The 19045-nt window shown below is 34.8% G+C and overlaps 1 long non-coding RNA gene across 1 annotated transcript; it reads left to right on the top strand.

The window, feature by feature from the left end:
* The first annotated feature begins 108 nt into the window (after positions 1-108).
* LOC129146328 (uncharacterized) lies at positions 109-15795 on the top strand. The gene is made up of 3 exons (XR_008552891.1): positions 109-169; positions 11770-11967; positions 15775-15795. It is a non-coding gene; the product is annotated as an uncharacterized LOC129146328 (long non-coding RNA).
* Positions 15796-19045: the final 3250 nt, after the last annotated feature.

Below are 19045 nucleotides of genomic sequence, written 5' to 3'. Positions count from 1 at the left end.
TTCTAAATGTGGGTTTATATTAATTATGTAAATGTGAATTAAAATGAATTTTTCTCTGAGCTTTTTCCATGATATTTACTTTTATCTCTTTAATTTATTTCAGAAAACCCTCAGAAAAATAATAGTGAATTCCAGAAATTTGTTACTCTCAGCCCCAATAAAATGACCGGTATGTTGCCTTTGCATTCCTCCCCTTTTAATCTGTATGCAATCCATTGACTTTCCTTGATGTCTACCCATCTTTCCCAACTGATTGGTTATGACCTGCTGCCAGATTATGTTTCTCAATATCAATTTCCTGTCTTCAATATTTTTCTTACTTTTCTGTTTCCATTCCATACCATTCTTTCCCTATTAAAATATCTTTTTCTTTTTTCTAGAAACTTATTATTTAAAAAAGACATCAGTGAGATAGAGGACATTAGATTGGTGGGAATATGATTTTTAGTGTATATCTTTCCATAACACATTAAAAGTTAGGACCACTGTCACTAATTCCATGTATGGGACCCCATTAATAGCCTATTAATATCCTCATAAGGTAATACCCTCATTACCTTAAAAAATAAGTCCAGACTCCTTATATTCTGAGTAAAATTTGTTCCTCCACTGTTCTGAAGACCTGTGTAAATTCTGTTATCATTCAAGGGTTGTGTGAGTTTTAGGATCAATCTTCCCCTGCCCTTGAACACATTCTAATTTTCAGGATTGCAAATATTTCCCGTGAATTTCATGAAAATATTTTTATATACCATCGTAGTAGCTGTTTTTTTCTCTTTTGCAATTTTTAAAATTTATTTGTTTTATTAAGACAGATTGATTTCCAACATTGTTTATAACTTAAAGGTACGAGATCTCACCCTTTAAGTGTATTTTACCACACACACCCACCACCAAGGCAATGAAAGTCTTTCAACAGAGTCCATTGTGTTCCTTTCCCACTTTCCTCACCCCTCTTTCCCTCCTTTTGTGGCAGCCTCAATTCTACAGCCATATTTACAACATTTGTTTGGTTTAATTTGGTCTGTTCATTTATTTTGCTTCATTTCCACACATGAATGAACATATCCAGTATTTGTATTTCTCCTCATTTGTTTCACTTAGCATATTCCTTCCAGTTCCATCAATGTTGTCACAATGCCAAGATTTCATTTTTTTTTATAGCTGAGTTGTATTCCATGGTGTATATATGCCACATCTTCTTAATCTACTCATTTATCATAGGCACTTAGCTTGTAATCATACAAATTAATTTTTATTTTATTAATCAATGCAAAGAAGAAAAAGGTAAGTCCTACTAATTTATTGCCCTGTGCAGCTAGTAAATGGTTCTATCTGTTATTTGTATTTTCCTCTTTTACTTCAATGATCATTTCCTTCAAATACAACATGCACACATTTTACATCATTTTTCTCAGATCTTACCATTCCTAATGAAAGTTTCCAGCTGCATTTATTATTCAGTTTTCCAACATTATTACTTCTTTGATTTGTCAGGTTGCAGCAATTTTCACAAACATTACTTTTAAGTGAAGTAATTTTTTTAAATCATATACCCTGAAGTATTAGCATTTTCAAATGACTGATGAGAAAATTTGTCCAATGTGCCATGTTGTTTGATTTAAACTCCACTCATTGTCAGCTAATAATTCATTCCTCTTGATTTCATGAGATTTCATACAATAAGAACTTCACTAGACATTAGTAGAAATAGAAATTTACATACAATACATATACTCATAATTTTATGATAATGTGAATAGAGGTGCCGAGGAAAATTATCCTGTATTATCTCTAGAAGTATTGGTTCAGTATTGTCTAATTTAATGTGATTACTATATAACAAAAAATAGCTACAAAAAGTAGGACTGCTTATATGTATTTATTAAAAATGTAAGAAAAAAATCTTACATACTAAAAGAAAAACCTAATTAATGTAAAAAGGGATAAAGAACATTTTAAGAGGTAACCATAAGAACTACTATATGTAATATTACCCTTCATTCTTAAATATACTCTTTAGTTTTAGGGAAAAAAATGCTTTCTGAACAAAACTAAGCACTCAACAACTTTGTATTTGAGTGTGTGTGTGTGTTTATATACATCCTGATGGTTTTAATTTAAAATACAAATTTTGTATTAAATTTTAATTTTCTTTGTATTTCCTTCATTGGTATTTTCATTGTTCACCCTTTTTATTTTTCTTAAAGACCATAGGGGGGATAATAAATATTCTGAAAACATATTACACTGAACACCATTAAAATAACTGGTTTCTTGTTTCCTTATCTTTTAATATATATGCCATTCAATGGCTAGCTCATCTCTTTGTTTCTACTTTTCCTTCCCCAATTAATTGGTTATGAAAATTTTTCCTATATTAAGCTCTCACTATTTCAATTCCAAACTTCCATATTTTCCCATTCTTTTGCTTTCCATTCCATAACATAATATTTCTATTAACACTGGCTTTTTCTATTTTACCAAAGCTCACTATTGTCTCTCTTAGAAATTGGGGAGATGAAGTGCAATAGGTCCCTATTCTTTCTCTATTATTTCCTCTCTCTCAGTGAGGCGTTCCTTTTTGTTCATCAAAAATTTTTATTAATGATACAGTTCTAAAGTATCAGCATTATCAAACTGCCTGAAATGTGAGATTTTTCTTGAAGATATTATTAGTCATTTGACTTGCAACCATTATCACAAGGCACTTACACCATTTCCACCCCAAGGAATATTATTAAGAAGTGCCTCATTTAGGCTACCATAGAAATCCACATAACATAAATTTATATATTCATCAGTTGAAAAATTGTTCTGAATAGAAGCATCCAGAAACTGAACACTGCATTTCCCCTACAGCACTGTTCAGGTTATCTAATTTAGTATAGTTTTTTAATATAACAGCTTATTACAATAATGATGGTTGGCTATATTGTCTAGAAATAGTAAATAATTTATTAAAGCTAACAAACAACTGATAGTATCCCAAGTGATGTAAAAAATAGACCAAGAATATTTTAAAAGGTAAAAATAAGACCAAATTTTCTAATGGTTCTTCTTAAATTGTAAAATTGCCTCATTAATTTATGCCCTTATTAATTAATAAACATTAATTTTTAAAAGAATATCCTCTGGACAAAAGTAGTTTCACCCACCTTATTTGTGTGTATGAGAATGTTGTATGTATATATAATGCCATTTGTGTATTCTATTTCTATACAGATATGTCTAACTTCAAATATGAATTTTGCATTAAATTTGAATTTTCATGGTAGTTTTCTGTGATATATACCATTATATATATGGTATATATATATAAGTATCTTCCTGAATAAGAAACACTGGTATCTTGCTTTTTTCCCTGCCTTTCACACTATATGCCATCCACTGACTAACTCTTCAACTACATGTATACCATTCCCTCTCTAATTAATTGTAAAGGACTTCTTTAAAATTAAGACCCTCTATTTTAATTTCCCAACCTTGCATACTTCTCCATGTTTTTATTTATTTATTTATTTTATGCCACACTATTCTCTCACTAGCAACTTTTTTTTTTAATGTTTTCTGGAGACTTGCTATAATTTGACTAAGAAGTTGGTGAGATGAAAGAATGTTAGGTTGAATGGCACATGGTGTCCACTGTGTATATCTTTCTGGAATACATTTGAAGATAGAATTCCTGTAACACATTCCAGATTCAGAAGTCTGTTATAATACCACAGATATTTTCCTAAACTTAAGAGATGGGTAAAAGCTCCTAAAATGTGTAGTGAAATTTAACCATCCATTGCATTTAAAAGCCTGTATAAATTCTGTTACTATTTATTGGTTAATTTTAACTTGAAGCTCATTCTGTCACTGCTATGAAGACTTACCCAAGGGTGCTATATGTATCATTACTCATGATTTCCTGAACATTTTGTTAACTACCACCATTCATACTGGTTTCTCTTTTTCACATCCAATGACACGATTTTGATTTTTGCAAACTAGGATTCTTTTGAAATATTTATAAAAGAATTTTACATGGCAGGGAAAGTTTAATTATGATAAATTGTTCAATACTCAATTTTCATGAGAAAGACATGGGAAACAAGTGCCTTAGAAGTTCCAAAAGTGTTTTTCTTACATTACAAATATAATTTTTAGAACTGTAACATCCTCCTTCTAGTGAAATTATATCAATTGTAATTCTTATTTCAAATGGATTTCAGTTTAATAACATATCTACTGAATATTTATAACAAGATTTATATAACTAACACTACACAAAAAAGTTGACAATTGGGTTCCTTTATAGTCTTTTCTTCATCTCTTTTTAATATGAACATATTGATATAAACATATTGTTTTCACTTTATTTTGAGGAGTTGGAAGGACAGTGATTGATACATCATTTATGCATTTCAGAATGCATAGTGTGATCTCATTTCTACATGTTGACAACATGAGATATATGAAAATTAAATAACATTTACTCTGATTGGTGAGAGGACATTTGGACTATATGGCTGCATCTGAGAAATGCATGCTATTTATGACCCGAGAGACAACCAAGGAAGTGTTTCAAATATTTTTCCTTCCACCTTTCCTGGCAATGCAGCTTTGTTTTTAATGAATTTCTGTATTCTTTCTTTCATTTCATTAATAAATGTGAAGAAACAAAGGCAATTCTCATCAATATTTTTCCTTCTGTACCTAATCATGGTTCCATAGTTACTTGAACCCATCCTTCAACACCCCAATGATCATCTTCTTGATGCCAACATAAACATATTTTTATATGACTTTTTTTCCTATTGTATCTCTTAAAGTGAATGTGGCCATCTATACACAATGCAATGGCTATCAATTCTTGGTTTTTCTACCTATTTGAATCTATGCAGACAATCCCTTGAGTCAAGAAAATCTTATTAATATTGCATCTCCAGAGGCATTTTCAATATTAGTGATGTAAAAAATTTCCCAGAGATATTAAGTTCATTTGATTTAGACCCATTACATTGCATTTTAAGAATTAATTTCACTTCCTCTCATGGAAATTAATTAGGAGGAACTTAATGAAAGCTTCATGAAAATAGAATTTTATGTAACACAAGATTATATATTCATTAGTTAATGAAAATGTCCGGAATAAAGGGACCCTGGAAATTACTCTGTGGTAGCTCTAGAGGCATTGGTTCAAGATCCTGTAATAAAGAATTTGTGGCAACTTTATGCCACAGATCTGTTGTTAAAGCTGCAATAGAATGACTACACACATCAGTTAAAAGTGAAGGGACTTAATATATCTTATATTCTGAACAATGAAAGTCTAATTATATCAAATAGGGTAACAAACATTTCATTTTATTTTCGTTAAAGTACCATTGATTTACATCTTTATTTTTTGAGTTTTCACTACTATTTTATTTATTTAATTTTATTTTATATATTTTTATATCATTTTTCATTTTTGCACAATGTATATAGGGAAAGTTTTCATCTTGGTTATAGTCCCCATACAATTCCCACCACCCCTTTTTTTGATCCTACTCCCTCCTTCCCCCCTGATGGAAGGGATCATGCTCAGCAAAATAAGCCAGAAAGAAAAAGAAAAATACCAGATGGTCTCACTCAGCAGGAATTTAGAAAACATAAATAAGGGATCAGGAAAAAGACTAATTATAATAATGTAAAAATCAAAATTAACAAGCAACTATAAACCAGAGACACATCAAACATTTTAATAGGCTACTATGATAACTATTATTTTATAAATTTTCTTTCAATTTAGTAACTCCACTCATTGTATGATGATTTTCATTTTAGAGAAGAAATATCATCTGCACAAAATTGAGCTCTCAACCACTGTGTTTGTGGATAGATGTATGTATGAATGAATTTGTGTGTTTGGATGTGTCAGTGTGTGTTCATCTATACCCTGATAGATTTAACTTAAATATGAATCTTGCATTAAATTTTTTTGTATATCTTTCCATGATATTTGCATTGATTTTTCTTCTCTTTTTCTGCAAATAATCAGAAATAAATCATAAATTTTCTGAAGGCATTTTACTTCCAATACCATTAAAATAGTGTATGCCATATTGGCTTACTCTTCTTTTTGGTGTTTACCCATTCCTCCATAAGGTATTGGTTTCTATTATTTCCATTTCAGTTTCCCATATTTTCCCATAACACTTTTATCCATTCCATACAATACTTTTCCTATTCATATTGGCTTTTTGTGTTTCTAAGATTTGCTAAAATTCCTTAAGATGTGGGTGAGATAAAGGGCATTGACTGCATGACTTCATTCTGTAAATCATACTGGAACACGTACAGTGTTAGAGTTGTTGAGTTAAAAAAATTGAGGCAATTAAAAATGAGTTTATTAAAGTATCAAGATTGAGGACTCAGGGCTTCCCCTGGTGGTGCAGCAGTTGAGCACTGGGCTGCAAAGCTGCATGCAGCCTCTGCAGCGTCGGTTCAATCCCCGGCCTCTGGCCAGGGTCCCACATGGCACATGGCAAGACAGACCTCTCTTGCCACACCCGCTGCTCCCCTCAACAGTGTATTTCATCACTCTGCCTGTTCTGTTCCCTGCTCTGGCTCTAGTGAGTTCTCTCACTCTCTTGTGCTTCTGACTGTACCCAGTGCTTGTATAAATAAAAATAAATAAATAAATAAATAAATAAATAAATAAATCTTTTAAAAAATTAAATAAAAAAAAAGATTGAGGACTCAAGACTAGGTGAAACCTTGAAATTGTTTGGGGAAAGCTGGAAATGTTTTTGATATTCTCAATGAAATCTTTTAGGGATTTTTACAAAGAAAATCCAGGGAAGAGTCCAGATAATATATTGTATGCTGTCCATCCATTGAGGAAAACAAAAGTGTGGTAAAATTTATCCTATTTAGAGTTTTGTCTTCTGGGAACTGAGAATTTTAGCAATGTCACATCTCTTAGAGTTAACATTTTTTGAAATTACTGATTTGTTTGGAGTCAGCAAATTTCAAAATGCCTTTTCACAAGGACAATGTTTTTCCTCTGCAGTGTCTTTTTTTTTTAAGATTTACTTATTTTTATACAAAAGCTGGGGTACAGGCCAGAGGCACTGGAGGGTGAGAGGATTCACCAAAAATGGAGCAGGGAGCAGAGGGGAACAGAACAGGCAGACAACCAAAATACACTGCTAAGGGGAGCAGCGGGAGTGACAGGAGAGGTCTGCCATGCCATGGGAGTATCTCCCTGGCTGGCCGGATATCGAATCCACACTGCAGAAGCTGCAGACAGCTTCACAGCACTGCATTCAACCCTCTGCACCACCCGGGAAGTCCCCACTACAGTTTCTTTACAAGACAAAACCAGACACATGCTTTTACTTCATTTTATTTTATTGATAAGTGTGAGGAGTTAAAAAAAAAAAAAAACAACAGTAAAAAAACCCACCAAGTCCCATGTGTTTTCTGTGTACCTAGACATGGTTAGATCTGTGACATGTATTCTAACTTTTAGCCCTCAATGATCATCTTCCTCAACTCCAACTTACACATATTTTTACATGTTTTTTGCTTGAATTTATCTTCTAATAGAAGTTTTTCATCTTCACTTGTTACCCAATTTTCAGTATTTTCAATTCTTTGATCTCTCCCCTTCATTCTACATGGATACTTATTATGTTTCAAGGAACTTTTATTAAGCACATATCTAAATTATTGGACTCTTCAAAATTTCTGAAATGTGGGTTCTCTACAACATACTGGAGATGTCATATCATTTGATTCATAACAACTTCAAAGAAATTTATACTTCATTTCCTTTTCTTTTATGTGACTTGATTAAGAATAGCTCCACTTTGGCATTAGTTAAAATATAAATTTGAATAACACAGGTTATTTCTCTCATGAATTGCTGAATATGTTGTGAGAAGAGTATCCCAAGAAATGTGCTCCTTAAGTCCTCTGGAGCTGTAGACCAAGATCATCTAATTCAGTATTTTGGCAAAGTTATCACATTTCCTACCACAATCATGAAGAATAACTATATACATTTACTAACAGTCAAAATTAATCTAAGAAACTGAATTATAAAGTCCTAAATAATTTCTAAGAAATCTAGGACACTTGTATTATTATCAAAACTTATATTAATTTTTTTTATTCCATGAATTTATTTCATGGATCTTATGTAGCTGGGAGTATAATCTCTAGACAAGTGTGTTCTCAGCCACTGTACATAAAATGGATGTGAATGTATGAATGTCTATGTGTGCATGCAGTGTTTGTGTGTTTCTTTTCTTTTTCTTTTTTTTAAAGATTGATTTATTTATGCATATGAGAGAACAGAGGTATGGGAGGTGAGAGGATTCACCAGAGACAGAGTGGGGAACAGAACAAGCAGACTGAAATACACTGCTGAGGGGAGCAGTGGGTGAGACAGGAGAAGTCAGCTGCGCCATGTGGGTAGCGCCCCAGCAAGGGATCGAACTTTTGTGCAGAGGCTGCCGATTGCTTTATAGTGCTGTGCTTAACTCCTTGCACCACCAGAGAGGCCCTGTGTGTTTATTTTCATTATGGTAGGATTAATTTTAAATATGAATTTTTCTATAAATTGGATTTTTTGTATATTTCTTTCTTTTTGATATTTACATTGATTTTTCCATTGTATTTTTTTAAAGATTTATTTATTTATTTATTTGTTTGTTTGTTTATTTATACAAGCACTGGGTACAGTCAGAAGCGCTGGAAGGGGAGAGGATTCACCAGAGCCAGAGCGGGGAGCAGAGCAGGCAGAAAGACCAAACTACACTGCTGAGGGGAGCAGCGGGCGGCAGGAGAGGTCTGCGTGCCATGTGGGACCCTCCTCCGGTGGCTGGGGAGCAGCCGGGGATCGAACCGGCACTACAGAGGCTGCGTGCAGCTTCTCAAACCAGCGCTCAACCGCTGCGCCACCTGGGAGGCCCTCCATTGTATTTTCCTGGGAATATTTTCTCTTCCTCCCCACTGTTCTGATTTTAGACTTCTTCCATATTAAGCTTTGTAAGTTTCAATGCCCGTACTTATCATCTTTTCCAGTCCATACCATACCTTCCCTATCAATTTTGTTCCCCCTTTTTCCCTGAAACACCCTATAGTTGTACTGTCAATTTTGGTGAGATGATAGGCAGTAGGCTGAAAGATACATGGTTTACATTTTGTGTATCTTTCTGGAATACACATAAATTTAGGACCTCTGTCACATATTATGAGTTGAATGATTCATTTCTATGTCAATAACAACCCTAAGCCTTTAAAGATGGGTGACAGTATTCAATATGCTCAGCTAAATTTTTCTATATTGCCCTTTCAAAGACTGTATAAATTCTGATATCATTCATTGTGATATCATTCATTGATCTAGTGTGAAAATGAGACTCATTCTTTACTTGTTATTGAAAGGGAAAAATAGACATTACTCAAGTGTTTCAAGATGTATAAATATTCTCAATGACTTTTCCTCAAAAACATAATATTATTCTTTATTCTTTGCATTTTTAATGACAAAACTAGCATTTTTTGAATATTGAAATTCCTGTTTAATGTTTGCGAAAGGTAGTCATGTATTAGGTAAAGTTATTTATATCTATCTCAATGTCTAGTGAAAAACAAGGGAAATAATTATTAGAATCTTGGCAAAAGTTTTCCCATAAAAATTGAATATAATACTTAACTGCTCACACTTTTTTTTTTAATAATCAAATTCTCTTTATGTTTTGAAAGGAAATGGAATTTAGGAATATATATATATATATATATATATACACACACACACATACACACACACTTTATATGTATACTTTAATATATACATATACATTATGTGTATATATACTTTCCTATATACATAGCAGTTTTTATTTTTTAGTATAAAATATTATTTTCTTTTTATATTTTATATATTTATATTATATATAAACATACATTTGTAAATACATCTTGTTTTTCTTGTGTTGTTGCTGTTTTAGGGCTCATCACTGGTTTACTATACTATGTAAGCTTTAGAAGTACAGTTGCATGATACTTCAAATGTATGATGATATCACAACACACCCACCACCAAATTTCTAATTACTGCTACTGTCATCCAATTTACTCCATTTACTCATACTTATTACCCCCTCACCCTCTCATCCCTTCTCCTCTGATAATCAAAATTCTGTATCACACTCACAGATTTTTGTTTTATTTTATCTGTTCATTTACTTTGTTTCTTTATATTCCACATATTATCCATATCATATAGAACCTTTCTATTTCTCACTTATTTTTTTAGCATAATTCCCTTAAGATCAATCCAGGATGTTACAAATGGCAAGATTTCATCTTCTGTTAAAGCTGAGCTGAGTAGTATTCCATTTTGAAATATATTGAAATATATCACCTCTTTACTTTTTTAATATTTATTTATTTAGTTTTATTTATTAATTTTTTTATAGAGGCATGTTTTATTTATTTATTTATTTATACATTCACTGGGTACAGTCAGAAGCGCGGGAGGGTGAGAGAACCCACCAGAGCCAGAGCGGGGAGCAGAGCAGGCAGAAGGACCGAAGTACACTGCTGAGGGGAGCAGTGGGTGGCAGGAGAGGTCCACGCGCCATGTGGGACCCTCCTCCAGTGGCCGGGGAGCAGCTGGGGATGGAACCGGTGCCGCAGAGGCTGCGGGCAGCTTCGCAACCCAGCGCTCAACCGCTGCACCACCTGGGAGGCCCTATTTATTTAGTTTTAATATTTATTTATTTATACAAGAACTGGGGTACAGGTCAGAGGCATGGGAGGATGAGAGGATTCACCAAAGACAGAGAGGGGAACAGAACAGGCAGATGGACTGAAAATATTGCTTAGGGAAGTAGCGGGAGAGACAGGAGAGGTAGGCAGTATCATGTGGGTATCTCCCTGGCCAGCTGGGAATCGAACTGGTGCTGCAGAGGCTGTGGATAGCTTCACAGTGCTGCGCCCAACCCTCTGTACCACAGGGGAGGCCCATATCTCATCTTTATAAATTCATCAGTCAATGGGTACTTAGATTATTTGTACTCTTGTTTATTGTGAATAATGTTGCAATGAACAACAATAATGATGCATACATCTTTTGAATCAGTGTTTTTGTAAGATAAATTGAAAAAGGTCCTGATGTATTGAGCTTGTGCTAAAATTGAAGTATGCTGTCAGCCAAGGGTGTTGGCCTAGTATGTTGTACTGTCTGCTATAGATAAACTAACATTTCTGTATCAGTTGGGGTGAGTGATATATAGGAGTGGGTATAGGGTGACCATATCCAGCCTACAATGTGGGAGTATAGCAGAAGGAACCATGGGAGCTTGTTGCTGGAGATTGCCAAAGAATGGGGCTCCCCATGGGTTACTGTCCCCAAGCATAATAAACTCAGGGAGGGATTTTTTTTAAAGATTTATTTATTTATGTACATAAGAACTGGGGTACAGGCCAGAGGTGTGGGGAGAGTGAGACAAATAAAAGACCAGTCTTTGTTACTGTTTATCCAAGGGAAATCTTATTTCATAAACTGGCATGATGTCATTTCTACTTCACTTCCCTTTGAACCAAGAAATGGGAATGGCAAATTTGTGATAAATTATTTGTTACCTCAAGTGTCCAAATTTCTGTCTTTAGTATCACAATTTCATTTTTGAAATGGCATCAAATTTTTGTTTCTCAAATTTCTTGTTTTATGGTGTCTTCATCTGAAATTAATTTCTGTTTTGTCCATTTTCATTTTAGGTGAAGAAGATCAGGGAAGAACAGAAAAACTCAGCCACCATTTGAGAAGCTCCCCTGACCCTGAGCACACCCACCAGCATCTTGGGAAACGACGTTCATCCTCATTGATGCCACCCAAGGACACTGATAATAATGAACTTCAGCAGCCCTTTGTTAAGCACCTCCGACTCACGGATGCCCCAGACTTGTCTAAATATGGTGAGACCTGCCTGAAAACAGTAACACTCAGTCATACCCTGGGAATGACCCCCAATTATGGGCCCATTCACCAGTCCCTATTGAGCAGGTGCATCCCCCTTTTTTCTGTATAGGATACTACCTGACATCAGCCATCCCTATACATCCTCTGGTGAGTGTTAGGGCCATCTTTAGGGGAAATTCTGACATGCCTATAAGATACCAAACCCACAGCAGTGAGGTCCTGAAAGCACTAGGTTGATGGGACAACAAAATGGATAAATGCAGGAGTCCTAGGGGGAATACTGCAACAATGGAAGAGAACAAATTTCTAGAATCCAGTCACAAAGATATGGAAGGTATATTCCTCCTATAAGACACTAAATTCAAGTTTGGCAACATGTAGAAATTAAAAGAACTCAGAGAGAACACAAAAAATCTCATCAAGTTTATACAAGGAAATTCATAAAAATAAATGAATTTCCTGGAAATATCAATGAACAGTTCAAAAATTATACTTTAAAGAAGAAAATTAATGAGTTGCAGTATAAAATACATTAAAAGAGGCAATGAAGAATACTATAGAAAGCAATAGAAGATTTTTAGAATAAACCAAATGGAAGAGTGAATCAGTGAACTGGAATGTAATTTGCAAAGACACAAAATGGAAGAAGATAAAGAGATGATGCTAAAAACTGAAGATATACTTCATGAGCCATCTAACACCATCAAGAAAGGCCATAAAAAGAATGTGTATCCCAGAAGGAGAAAGAGAAAAAAGGAGCAAATAATATATTTAAAGAAATCATAGAGCAAATCTTCCCAAACTTGATAAAGGAAATACACAAAACTAAGAAACTATAATAACAGAGACATGCCTAAACAAAGTTAACTAATACCAAGACATAGTGGTGAATCTTCCAAGAGTTCAAGGCAAGTAAAGAATTGCCGGGAACCAGCCTCTGTCAAAATGTCGTGTCAGGGGTTCCTGAAAGGATGAGATGGCCTAAGCAACACGTTAAGGGCTGAAGGGAAGGGAATGAGGCAGACATGCACTCTTCTTTTTGGTGCAAGTATCTCCTGCTGAGGGGCTCAGCAGGTTCTTTATTTATACATTTTTAGCAAGCAGTGAGATTACATTATCATGTGTATAGAAACAAAGCAGAAACCATCAGTGCATCCCTTAGACTTTTTGTTCCTATGTGCCTTCCGCAAGAAAGCAGCCTTCAAGGTAAATGGATAAAAAAATAGGCCCTACACTAAAACTCATTGTTTTAGTTAGATATAAAACTCATTATTTCAGTTAGACATTTACCTAAAACAGATGATAGCTGCCGGTACACCCCTATCAACTAAAGCCTGAGCATCAAAAGACTCTTCTTATTCACATGATCTTCAGCCGGGGACCAGCTACTACTCAGCTATCAGAACTTTTTCTACCTAGAAACTTCTTAACATAGTTAACTTCATTTAAAAACTTTCCTAGGAAACTTCTAAAAAAGCAAAAGAAAGACTTACTATAATTGTTGTGCAGGAGTGCTTGTCAAGCATGTTCAATAAATTGTCTCCCATTGTCAAGTGGGTCAAATTGTTTAATAACTAATTTCTAAACAGATAATTTTCCGTGCCATTTACTCACAGTATGCTGATACATATACTATATTGCCTAATGTACTTTCTGAGAAATTTTTCTCTTTTTATGACCAAGAACAAAAAACAAAGGGATATTAAATCTTCAGCCCCACGGTGTGAGGCCCTTTAGCTTAGCTGCTTGCCAGTGTCTTTCCTGGCTGGGGCAGCAAGGCCCCCTGCAACAAAGAATACTGAAAAAAGTAAGAGGGAAGAAACAGATAATTTGCAAAGCAGTCCAGATCAGGCAAATATCTGACTTTTCAGAAGAAACACTGCAAGTAAGGAGAGAACAGAACAAAGTGATCCAAAGGCTTAAAGATAAAAACTGTCACCAATAATACTATCTTGCAAGCCTTTACTTCAGATATGAGAGAGAAAAAAAGACCTCAAATAAAATAAAACTGAAGAAGTTTGACAAAAGTAGCCTCCATATTCAAGAAATTGAGAAAGTAACTGCTAAGCTGAATTGAGAAACACACAAAAGAACTGAAAAGGGAAATAAGTTGAAACATAAAACTAAAGACAAAATGACAACAAAAGAATTTCATATAACAATAATCACACTAAATGTTAATGAACTAAACTCACCAATTAAAAGACACAGAATGTCCAGTTGGATTAAGTTACAAAATCCAACCTCATTTTGTTCCTAAGAGACACACTGGAAATTCAGAGATAAACATAAACTCGAGGTAAACAGTTAGAAAACAAAATTATAAGCAAATATGACCCAAAGAAAGTCAGGGACACCATACTAATATCAAACAAAATAAATATCTAATTAAAAAAGCTAGCAAGAGATAGGGACGTACATTACATATCATTAAGGGGACAATCAATATATCAAGAATACATAACATTCATCAACATACACACCAAACAAAGGATCATTGAAATATAATAGTCAACTGCTATCAACTCGGAAAACAAATATTAAAAGAAACACATTTGTGATAGAAGACTTCAATATTCTACTCTCCCAATAGACAAAACAATGAGACAAAAAATTAATAAGGACCTAATAACTTTAAACAAAGATTAAGACTATATGGATTATAATGGACTTCTCTAGGACCTTGCATGCAAAAAACTAGAATATACATTTTTAAGTGCACATGGGCTAGTCTCAGGATTTGCCACATGTAGGGTCACAAGAAAAATATTAACAAATTATGTTGATTAAATATTTATCAAGTGTTGTCTCAGGTCATAAAGAGATCAAAGTCAAAATAAAATACAAAGAGGAATCAGGGAAAACCTAATAAGTGGAGGTTGAACAACACAATACTGAAAGACTATTGAAACATAGAGAAGAGCAAATAAATAAATAAATAAATAAAATACCTCAAGAAAAATGACATTGAATACACAACCTTGCAGAACTTATGGGACACAGCAAAAGCAGTACTAGATGGAAGTATATAGACATATAAGCCCACATCAAGAAAAAAAAAAAAAAAACATAGAACACAATATAACACCCTTACATAGCATGGAAATAGAAAAAGAACAAAAGCAAAAATACAAAAGCTAGTAGAAGGAAGACATGCTTCCAACTTACATTTCATATTCTTCTGGTTTACATATTTTCTTCATATTCCCATGACTTAATTCCAGGTTTTCCCTTTATTGTACATAATATGTACATCTCATACATATTGTTCCTGGAATTTGAGTTTACGAAGCATTGGTCAGATAAACTCTTTAAGATTATCTGAAGTGTCCTTCCCAGTTTCTTCAGTTGGAATCTTTATGTGAATTTTCTGTGTTGTGAAAGCTGTAGCTTCCAAATTCAAAAGCTCATTTTATGTTGAAATTGTAGCAGAAGACACAATTCATTTTTGTTGTTGCCTCACATATATAGAAAGTGTTGAGAATCACACAGCATTCATTTATATTACACATGTACCAGCAACACCTGAGTAAGTTATGGGCAAGCAGGGATATATTAAAATCTCATAGCACAAGTAACCTTGGAAGGACTATTTTGTAATTAATTTATGGAATCAGTAAATTCATCTCCTGCACGAGGCACATTTCTTTGTCTAGAGGACATAGTTAAAAGTCTATATAAATTCTTCTGAATCTTGTGTGCATTGGTCGTCTGCTGCCTGATCACCTAAACATTTGTCATGAATTCAAAATTTCATTTTATGTGAATATTTAAACAGTGTTTTTTTCCTTATTTTTTTTCAGCTCAACTCCAGAAACAATTAGGTAAATATTCTGATATTTTTGCTCCCACTTCCTTTTAATGTCTGCTCTTTTATCTCTTTACTACCCCCTGCTCATTTGTATGAGTATCAGGCATTAGTCTATACCAAGCATTGGCTCTCAATTCTGCTGGGATGCCTACTTTTTCCACCTTTACTTTATATTCAATACTGTCTTTCCCATTAAGTACTTCTCCATGAGGTATTCCAACATTCCATGACTTGATTTTCATTTCCATTCAATGTTACTTTCCTATGTAAAAAATCTGATTGTTACTCACAGAGCTTTACCCAAGATTTGTAGAAAAGTTGATGAATTAGAGGGCTTGAAGCACAGGCACAAGTTTTCCATGCCCTGCATAGTCGTACAAATATGAAGGATCTAAGAAACGCTGTCATATATGCATTGTTGGTGGGCTTCTTGCCAAGCACTTATTACTTGTCTATGATCTTGACATTGCAAAGATGATCCAAAACTTAATAAGCTATATTTCATGTCATAATGACCTTTCATGACAAATGTAGATTGTGATATGTTTTCAACACCCATGAACTTGACGGTAAGTTTTCAACTGAGTGAGCAGAATTTACCCCAGTTTTCACGGGTCTCTAACTACTTTACTTAATTTGACTGTTTTATTTTTAATATTTCCAATGGTTTTATTCCCTAGTATTGTTCTTGCATTTTTTTGATTCACATATTAAAAGGTAAACTGAATTTCTACTCAGCATCTCAGAGTTTATATCCATGAGTATTAAAATCTCAGAAGACTTTGAATGCTTTTCCATTTTTGCCAGCTGAGTGCCTTACTTTAGAGCTTCCTCATCATTATTTCCCAAGCTGTATGTGTATACACGTGTGTTTACCAGTCTTTCAGGTAAGTGGGACAGTCCAATGAAATATAGTGACCTAATATTGACCACCCGCAATTTGATTACATGTAAACATGAGAACATTTCAAAATTTAGCACACTGAACCACAGAGAGAGCTCTAGAATGGATTCCATTTTCTGCTTACTATACTATTTGGAATAAATTATTTGTTTCTTCTTATTTTTCAGAAAACTCTGAATGCGAAAAAAGTAAGTAAAACCGAGATATTTGTTCCTCTTTTTCTTTTTTTTTTTAATTTTTATATTCCCCATACAATTGCATCCCCTTTATTTTGGCCCCAATACCTCCTTTCCCCACCCCCCCCAATAGTGTCTCTGGTTTATAGTTGTTTGTTGATTTTGATTTTTTCTTTCTTATAGTTATTCTTTTCCCTGGTCCCTTATTTAGGTTTTCTAGATTCCTGCTATGAGTGAGACCATCCAGTATTTTTCTTTTTCTTTCTGGCTTATTTCACTGAGCATGATCCCTTCCAGTTCCATCCATGTTGCCACAAATTGCATGAGTTTATCTTTTTTGATTGCTGAGTAATATTCCTTTGTGTATATGTACCACATCTTCTTGATCCAGTCATCTATTTTTGGGCATTTGGGTTTTTTCCAAAGCTTCGCTATTATAAATAGTGCTGCTATAAACATAGGGGTGAAGGTGCCCTTTTGAATTACTGTTTCTGTGTCCTTTGGGTAAATACCTAGGAGTGGAATTGCTGGATCATATGGAAGCTCTATGTTTAGTAGGTTGAGGAATATCCACACAGCTTTCCATAGTGGTTGGACCAGTTTGCACTCCCACCAGCAGTACTGGAGAGTTCCTTTTTCTCCATATCACCAGAAAAAAATCACCAACACCCAATAGTTGGAAACCAGGGACCCCAAAAACACCCTCAGCCTCTGAGAGAGGGTTGGCCATGCAAATGGGTAAGGAGGGAAATAAGGTGTGGAGCAAGACCCCATCATGGAACTGAGAGCCAGGCACAGGATCTGGGGTGTGGGATGTACCATAGCAGCGGGCACTGCACAGGGTGACAGCCAGTGTTTTGGATCTGATAGCCCTGGAACTGAGACGTACAGTGCAGAATTCAGAGTGTGGCATCCATACAACAGCGGGCACAGCACCGAGTGAACATGGGGCAGACACAGCACCCAATTTGAATAAGAGCCCCTGTGTTGAGGTGCTCCTCTCCGCCCCACCTCCGCTACTCAGCGAACCACTGGGAAAAAGAACAGGTCAGCATATACAGATCTCTGACGCCACCTTGTGACCAGAACAAAATCACCAACTAGCTGATTCCCTGTTAGAACTGAGTAAATACAGAGGGAGGGAACTGTAAGGGACAGTGCCCAGCAAAACAGCATCAACACACAACTCCACCCTGGTGGAGTTTTGGCCTACCAGTTCCTATACCTCTTGACACACATCTGTTATCTACACCCTTGTCCACAATTCTCAAGGAACAACTCAAATCAGAGACATATTATGTGCCATCATCTGGTTATCTCATTCTACCTACTAGTTATCCCTTCTTCCTTGGCCATTTCATGTCCTCCATTGTGACCCCTTTTACTGTCCAGCTTCTCTTGGGGACACAGACCCTCACGTAAAAAGAATTTCATTGATCAGTGCCCTGTGAACTTTTTCAGTTTTTATGTATTTTGACATAGTATTTTACTCCAGCAGAGTCTCATGTCATTTGACCCTCCTGAGCCTTCAGGTACACTTTGTACTACATGCACCTCTTCTCATGTGACAGGTTAAAATGAGCTCATATAGATCTGAAGTAAAATAAGACACAGAAAAAGAATTCAATTATCTGTATTCTTTGAAATATTACATATCTATAGCTATTCATTATATGCACACATACATCCAGTTTGTATAGGTATCTGACATTTCTATATTCAAATTTTGTTTTCCTATATCTATACATTTATAAATTATATATCTATATACACTGTATATGCTCATTTTCTTTTTCTTTTTTTTAAGATTTATTTATTTATTTATACAAGCACTGGGTACAGTCAGAAGCGCGGGAGGGTGAGAGAATTCACCAGAGCCAGATTGGGAGCAGAACAGGTAGACTGATGAAGAAGTACAAGGCTGAGGGGAGCAGCGGATGCCACAGGAGAGGTCTGCGCACCATGCGGGACCTTTACCCAGTGGCCAGGGATCGAACCAGCGCTGCAGAGGCTGCGGGCAGCTTTACAGCCCAGTGCTCAACCGCTGCACCACCGGGGAGGCCTGGCATATTCTCATTTTCTAATTGTAATGAGAATTATTAGATTACAATTTACAATTGTATAAATGAGTAGTAATTATGTAAATGAGTAAAGGTTTTACAATTATGTAAATGAGTAGTACT

This window comes from Talpa occidentalis, unplaced genomic scaffold (genome assembly GCF_014898055.3).
Source record: "Talpa occidentalis isolate TD23 unplaced genomic scaffold, MPIMG_talOcc4v2.1 talOcc4.2, whole genome shotgun sequence".
Lineage (NCBI taxonomy): Eukaryota > Metazoa > Chordata > Mammalia > Eulipotyphla > Talpidae > Talpa > Talpa occidentalis.
Note: the sequence above shows the minus strand (reverse complement) of the source record. Positions and strands in the feature narration are given on the sequence as shown.